Below are 8,419 nucleotides of genomic sequence, written 5' to 3' on the forward strand. Positions count from 1 at the left end.
TTGAATATAGGGAGCAATTTTTTATTAAAAGCAAGCAGTACGTATTACTGTACATTCTGACCATAAATGAGTATCTTCCCTGACATTAATGGCTTCTCTTCCTGAGCTTCTGCTTCTACCACCAAATCCTCATCAGGAAAGTCCCTGCAGATGTTATGCCAGGCATCTGGACAGTCCTTGTGAGGGTGGCCAATCTTCCCACACAGGTTGCACCTTATATTTTGACAGTCTGCAGCTACATGGCCTACTTCCCCCCCCACAGGCTGCACTTGACCACAATACAAGCACTTGCCAGATGACCTGCTTTGCCATATTTAAAGCACATGCGAGGCTGCCCAGGACAGAAGCAAACACCCTTCTCCCTCCCAATGAAGAAGGAGTTGGGTAAGTGGGCAGTGATATTGTTACTTTGCCATAGCTTGACCAGGACTTTCCACCCTCCTGTCCAGATACCATCATCGTCTTGATTCTTGGTGAGATCAGAGACAAGGTCACAATGTCTCCGGAGCCACACCACAATGTCCTGCGGGGGAACTGTCTCACTCCAAAAGATGATATTTACAACAACTGTATCTGGCCTGGAAATGGGAACAAAAATAAATTTGTTCCAACCGTCCGTGTCCATGAACTTGGGGAAATTGGCCCAGAATCTGTCCAGATCAGGCATGAGCTTAAAGCTGATGTCATAGCCCTGCCTGTCTGGAAGATTCATCACTGTCAAGATGCTGACTGGCGCAAACCCCATCTGGCGGCACAGGAGCTCCCTGACCACAAACCACCTGTCTGGCCTTAGCACCTCTGTGCTTAAATCACACCACTTTTCTTCTTTTGAACTCCTGGCTGGTATAGGCTGCTTTCACACTAGCGTCGTACGACACACGTCGCAATGCGTCGTTTTGGAAAAAAAACGCATCCTGCAAAATTGCTTGCAGGATGCGTTTTTTTCTCAATAGACTTGCATTAACGACGCATTGCGACAGATTACCACACGTTGCATCCGTCGTGCGACGGATGCGTCGTGTTGCGTCAGACCGTCGGCACAAAAAAAGTTACATGTAAGGCTACTTTCACAATAGCGTCGTACGACGGACGTCGCAATGCGACGTGACGACGTACGGACGCATAGTGTGCCAAAAAAACGGGGGCAGCGGATGCAGTTTTTCAACGCATCCGCTGCCCCATTGTGATGTCCGGGGAGGCGGGGGCGGAGTTCCGGCCGCGCATGCGCGGTCGGAAAAGGCGGACACGACGCACCAAAAAACGTTACATGTAACTTTTTTTGTGCCAACGGTCCAACGCAACACGACGCATCCGTCGCACGACGGATGCAAAGTGTGGTAATCTGTTGCAATGCGTCGTTAATGCAAGCAGCCTAACTCAGCATCACAGGCCGTGGACTCTACACCAAAATCTGGCTTATGAGATGTGAACCATTCTTGGTTTCTGTAGGTCTCTGCCAGGCGCCCTATACTCCCCAGGATACAGTCTATGTCCCTGTAGGTCTCTGCCAGGGGCCCCATCCTCCCCAGGATACAGTCTATGTCCCTGTAGTTCTCTTACAGGGGCCCCGTCCTCCCTAGGATACAGTCTATGTCCCTGTAGGTCTCTCCCAGGGGCCCCATCCTCCCCAGGATACAGTCTATGTCCCTGTAGGTCTCTGTCAGGGGCCCCATCCTCCCCAGGGTACAGTCTATGTCCCTGTAGGTCTCTGCCAGGGGCGCCATCCTCCCCAGGATACAGTCCATGCCCCTGTAGGTCTCTCCCAGGGGCCCCATCCTCCCCAGGATACAGTCTATGTCCCTGTAGGTCTCTGCCAGGGGCCCCATCCTCCCCAGGATACAGTCTCTGTCCCTGTAGGTCTCTCCCAGGTGCCCCATCCTCCCCAGGATACAGTCTATGTCCCTGTAGTTCTCTGCCAGGGGCCCCATCCTCCCCAGCATACAGTCTATGTCCCTGTAGGTCTCTGCCAGGGGCCCCATCCTCCCCAGGATACAGTCTATGTCCCTGTAGGTCTCTGCCAGGGGCCCCATCCTCCCCAGGATACAGTCTATGTCCCTGTAGTTCTCTGCCAGGGGCCCCATCCTCCCCAGCATACAGTCTATGTCCCTGTAGTTCTCTGCCAGGGGCCCCATCCTCCCCAGCATACAGTCTGTGTCCCTGTAGGTCTCTGCCAGGGGCCCCATCCTCCCCAGCATACAGTCTGTGTCCCTGTAGGTCTCTGCCAGGGGCCCCATCCTCTCCAGGACACAGTCTACGTCACTGTAGGTCTCTGCCAGGGGCCCCATCCTCCCCAGGATACAGTCTATGTCCCTGTAGTTCTCTGCCAGGGGCCCCATCCTCCCCAGCATACAGTCTATGTCCCTGTAGTTCTCTGCCAGGGGCCCCATCCTCCCCAGCATACAGTCTGTGTCCCTGTAGGTCTCTGCCAGGGGCCCCATCCTCCCCAGCATACAGTCTGTGTCCCTGTAGGTCTCTGCCAGGGGCCCCATCCTCCCCAGGATACAGTCTATGTCCCTGTAGGTCTCTGCCAGGGGCCCCATCCTCTCCATGATACAGTCTATATTTCTGTAGGTCTCTGCCAGGGGCCCCATCCTCTCCATGATACAGTCTATATTTCTGTAGGTCTCTGCCAGGGGCCCCATCCTCTCCATGATACAGTCTATATTTCTGTAGGTCTCTGCCAGGGGCCCCATCCTCTCCATGATACAGTCTATGTCCCTGTAGGTCTCTGCCAGGGGCCCCATCCTCTCCATGATACAGTCTATAGTTCTGTAGGTCTCTGCCAGGGGCCCCATCCTCTCCATGATACAGTCTATATTTCTGTAGGTCTCTGCCAGGGGCCCCATCCTCTCCATGATACAGTCTATGTCCCTGTAGGTCTCTGCCAGGGGCCCCATCCTCTCCATGATACAGTCTATATTTCTGTAGGTCTCTGCCAGGGGCCCCATCCTCTCCATGATACAGTCTATATTTCTGTAGGTCTCTGCCAGGGGTCCCATCTTCTCCAGGATACTCCACTTTGGCCAGCTTCACACCCAGTGAGTAAAGTCTCTGGTCACACACGGCTTTCCTGTCAGGATGAGCGGCCTTTAGTTTATTGATCACCTCAGTTTCCATTTTTACCATTGGTTTGTGCTCCTGTAACTCCCCCATCTTCTTCACCAGGGCCGGTATCTCCTCCGCCGGCTGCAGCTCTGGTGCATGCGCCGTCTCCTCTCAGGTTTTGGCTTGGATAATGGCTCTGGGTGTTTGAATGCAGAAGTCTCCTTTGGTTTTACCACAGATGACTTTATGGTGTCACCGCTGGCTCCGGGCTCCACAGCACTTTTACTGCTGCCACCCACCTGCGGCCTTGTGCGTCCTGAGCGCGCCATACCGGTCACTATGTCTCGCTGCTGCAGGCTTTCCTGCCATGTCTGCCTCTCCAGAGATGTCCGGCTCTGCCTGTGTGGAGGAGAGAGCCGCACACCTGAGGTCAGTAATGGCGTCTGCTTCACCTTCTCTGCACCAGGCTGGGGCTGTTTACTGACAGAAAAGTCCTTTGGGGAATTACTGGACCTTGGGCTGTGCTGCATTTCTTTATTTACTGACACTTTTACCTCAGGTTTCCTTGTTGTTACTGGAGCTGGTGTATCTTCCATAACTTTACTCACATTCACTCTGCTTTCTACCATCATGGCAGCAATGGAGCTTTGGCTTGTTGTTTTAAATTGCTTAATGGTGACTCTGGGATGTGTATTCCCATAAGGGCTCATTCTCACATGCGAGAAACTCGGATGAGTCTCGCACATCAATACTCGGCACTGCACCCGGCACTCGGGTCGGAGCGTGCGGCCGCGTAGCAATTCATGCAGCCGCACGCTCCGTTCCTGAGTGCTGGGTGCAGTGCCGGGTGTTGACGTGCGAGACTCATCCGAGTTTCTCGCATGTGAGAATGATCCCTTAGAAGAAGCCTGGGAGCTTTCTCCCAGTGTAGGCCGAGAAGCCTGGGCCTTGCTTTGGGAGCTTCCCCGCCCAGGGTTTGCTCCAGACATGAGGAGAGCTGCTGAGATGAGTAATCCCAGCTACAAGGCAGGATTATAGTAGTTATATTCCTGTACATAGGGGCAGTATTATAGTAGTTATATTCCTGTACATAGGGGCAGTATTATAGTACTTATATTCTTGTTCATGGGGGCGGTATTATAGTAGTTATATTCTTGTACATAGGGGCAGTATTATAGTAGTTATATTCTTGTACATAGGGGCAGTATTATAGTAGTTATATTCTTGTACATAGGGGCAGTATTATAGTAGTTATATTCTTGTACATAGGGGCAGTATTATAGTAGTTATATTCTTGTACATAGGAGCAGTATTATAGTAGTTATATTCTTGTACATAGGGGCCAGTATTATAGTAGTTATATTCTTGTATATAGAAGCAGTATTATAGTAGTTATATTCTTGTACATAGGAGCAGTATTATAGTAGTTATATTCTTGTACATAGGAGCAGTATTATAGTAGTTATATTATTGTACATAGGAGCAGTATTATAGTAGTTATATTCTTGTACATAGGGGCAGTATTATAGTAGTTATATTCTTATATATAGGGGCAGTATTATAGTAGTTATATTCTTGTACATAGGGGCAGTATTATAGTAGTTATATTCTTATATATAGGGGCAGTATTATAGTAGTTATATTCTTGTACATAGGGGCAGTATTATAGTAGTTATATTCCTGTACATAGGGGCAGTATTATAGTAGTTATATTCCTGTACATAGGGGCAGTATTATAGTAGTTATATCCTTGTACATAGGAGAAGTATTATAGTAGTTATATTCTTATATATAGGGGCAGTATTATAGTAGTTATATTCTTATATATAGGGGCAGTATTATAGTAGTTATATTATTGTACATAGGGGGAGTATTATAGTAGTTATATTCTTGTACATAGGGGGCAGTATTATAGTAGTTATATTCTTATATATAGGGGCAGTATTATAGTAGTTATATTCTTGTACATAGGGGCAGTATTATAGTAGTTATATTATTGTACATAGGGGGAGTATTATAGTAGTTATATTCTTGTACATAGGGGGCAGTATTATAGTAGTTATATTCTTATATATAGGGGCAGTATTATAGTAGTTATATTCTTGTACATAGGGGCAGTATTATAGTAGTTATATTATTGTACATAGGGGGAGTATTATAGTAGTTATATTCTTGTACATAGGGGGAGTATTATAGTAGTTATATTCTTGTACATAGGAGCAGTATTATAGTAGTTATATTCTTGTACATAGGAGCAGTATTATAGTAGTTATATTCTTGTACATAGGGGCAGTATTATAGTAGTTATATTCTTGTATGTAGGGGGGCAGTATTATAGTAGTTATATTATATATAGGGGCAGTATTATAGTAGTTATATTCTTATATATAGGAGCAGTATTATAGCAGTTATATTCCTGTACATAGGGGGTAGTATTATAGTAGTTATATTCTTGTACATAGGGAGCAGGATTATAGTAGTTATATTCTTGTACATAGGGGAAGTATTATAGTAGTTATATTCTTGTACATAGGGGCAGTATTATAGTAGTTATATTCTTGTACATAGGGGGCAGTATTATAGTAGTTATATTCTTGTACATAGGAGCAGTATTATAGCAGTTATATTCCTGTACATAGGGAGCAGTATTATAGTAGTTATATTCTTGTACATAGGAGCAGTATTATAGTAGTTATATTCTTGTACATAGGAGCAGTATTATAGCAGTTATATTCCTGTACATAGGAGCAGTATTATAGCGGTTATATTCCTGTACATAGGAGCAGTATTATAGTGGTTATATTCTTGTACATAGGAGCAGTATTATAGTAGTTATATTCTTGTACATAGGGGGCTGTATTATAGTAGTTATATTCTTGTACATAGAGGCAGTATTATAGTAGTTATATTCTTGTACATAGGAGCAGTATTATAGTAGTTATATTCTTGTACATAGGGGCAGTATTATAGCAGTTATATTCCTGTACATAGGGGGCAGTATTATAGCAGTTATATTCCTGTACATAGGAGCAGTATTATAGCAGCTATATTCTTGTACATAGGAGCAGTATTATAGTAATTATATTCTTGTACATAGGGGCAGTATTATAGTAGTTATATTCTTGTACATAGGGGCAGTATTATAGTAGTTATATTCTTGTACATAGGGGCAGTATTATAGTAGTTATATTCTTGTACATAGGGGCAGTATTATAGCAGTTATATTCCTGTACATAGGGGCAGTATTATAGTAGTTATATTCTTGTACATAGGGGAAGTATTATAGTAGCTATATTCTTGTACATAGGGGCAGTATTATAGTAGTTATATTCTTGTACATAGGAGCAGTATTATAGTAATTATATTCTTGTACATAGGGGCAGTATTATAGTAGTTATATTCTTGTACATAGGGGCAGTATTATAGTAGTTATATTCTTGTACATAGGGGGCAGTATTATAGTAGTTATATTCTTGTACATAGGAGCAGTATTATAGTTGTTATATTCTTGTACATAGGGGGCTGTATTATACTAGTTATATTCCTGTACATAGAGGCAGTATTTTCGCCTCTTTCTACACCTTTGGAGGAGGGTTATATAGTATGAAGTTCTTGTTTCTGTCGCTCGCTCTCCGCTGGTGAATAGTGAAGTTCGGGCCTTTTCTCTGCAGTCAGTGAGGGTTTTGTCGGTTCCCCGCTGACTCTCATTCATCCTCCGCTCTGTTAAACACTCGCTTTGTGATGAGAGTGTGCAGTTTGTTGCTAGTTCTCTCGCCACCAATGTTGATCTTCTCAGCAATGGAAACGATGAGTGTTGGGACACGCAGAGGAGCGATGGCGCTGGATGCTGCCTCCTGACATGTCCTGACAGCGCCGATCTTCTCCGTTCTGAAGAATCTTTTACGACAATTTGTCTTCTCACTACATTAATACTTAGATGAGAAGCCAAAAAGCCCTTAAAATTGGAGATGACTCTTCAAGAGAACCTGTCAGCACCACATAAATCTGTGCCTGGCTTATCACGAAGGATTTATCGGAGTGTGAACATAAAACGCTCCACAAATTAGTTTTTTTTTTAATGGGGCTGTAATTGAGCTTCCATTTTAAGGAAACATAAGAACGTCATGAAAGGTGGCGGGGCGGGGGGGGGGGGGGGGGGTGGCTTGTGGAGTCGTAAAACGCACCTGTGCCAAAATAGAAACATGCTGAGAGTTGTAGTTCTACAAGCGCTGGAGTAGCGCAGGCTGCTGTAGGCGGTCTGTAAGTAGCACTTCAGGCGATAGGCGAGCACCGATCTGATGATCTGCCTATACAAACATACAGGGGATGACAAACTTTTTGTCTATAGGGCTGTCACCTTTAAAAAGTAAACTGAGCTTTACATCCTCTCCCTGACTCTAGGGTAGTGTCACTTTTACAGCACTGCAGCCGATCACTGAGTTCAGCAGCTCTGAGAATGTAGACGGCACAAGTTGCTGCGCTTAGTGATTGGCTGCAGCTCCGTCAACGTGGCGTCACCACTGCAGCCAAACAGAGTCTTGGGTGGCAGCAGAGACACAGCGCTAGATTTGGAGACAATATTTTTTTTCTTACAGGAACTACCCTTTTAATTGCGGAGATACATGAGACCCTCCGACTTCTACTTCTGTGCGAGGTTGTGACTATTCTGAGATATTTGGGGTCTTGTCGGCATCGTTGGACCCGCGTTGTGTGCAGCGTTCTCAGCTCTTCTCCGGCCCCCTGTCATTGAAGTTCCCGATGTGCTAATTATTCCGTCCTCCCTTCAAAGAGTTCTGCGCCCGAGGCGAGACGTGACAGCTCGGCGGTCTGCGGTCCTGGCACACGGAGCAGTTCAAAGCCCCCAGCTCGCCCGCCCTCACCTTGGCTCAGGTGACATGACGCGACCCGCACAGGAAGGGGAATGAGAGAAGATTTTGGGAAACATGACAAACCCCTCCGCCGTTCCATCAGTTCAGGAAACTCCTTTGAAGTTGGTGATTATCTCCCGTCCTATAATTAGAGGCAGCTCGTCTACGGTGATGGCTGCCAGGATTAGGGGCTCTGCTCCTTCCCCCCTTCGCCGCTCACACACTTCACTGTGCCAGGTAGTCTCAGCCGAAAAATGGGGACTTTCGTGAAGCAAGGAGAGGGCGAAACAAAGCAGGGGTGCGAGAACAATGCAATCACTCTCCTAAGAGACAACAATATATCCCTCTGTTATTCCTCCTGGGAATGGATACATAAACAAACACTTAATTAATTTGCCTCGGGCAGGATACCCCCCCACACTCATGACCACGAGGGGTAAATTGCAATTCTGAATCATGGGGTCATTATCTCTCATGCTTATTAATAGGAAACATAAAATCCTTCC

The sequence above is a fragment of the Ranitomeya variabilis genome, chromosome 8, assembly GCF_051348905.1.
Source record: "Ranitomeya variabilis isolate aRanVar5 chromosome 8, aRanVar5.hap1, whole genome shotgun sequence".
In the NCBI taxonomy this organism is placed as follows: Eukaryota; Metazoa; Chordata; class Amphibia; order Anura; family Dendrobatidae; genus Ranitomeya; species Ranitomeya variabilis.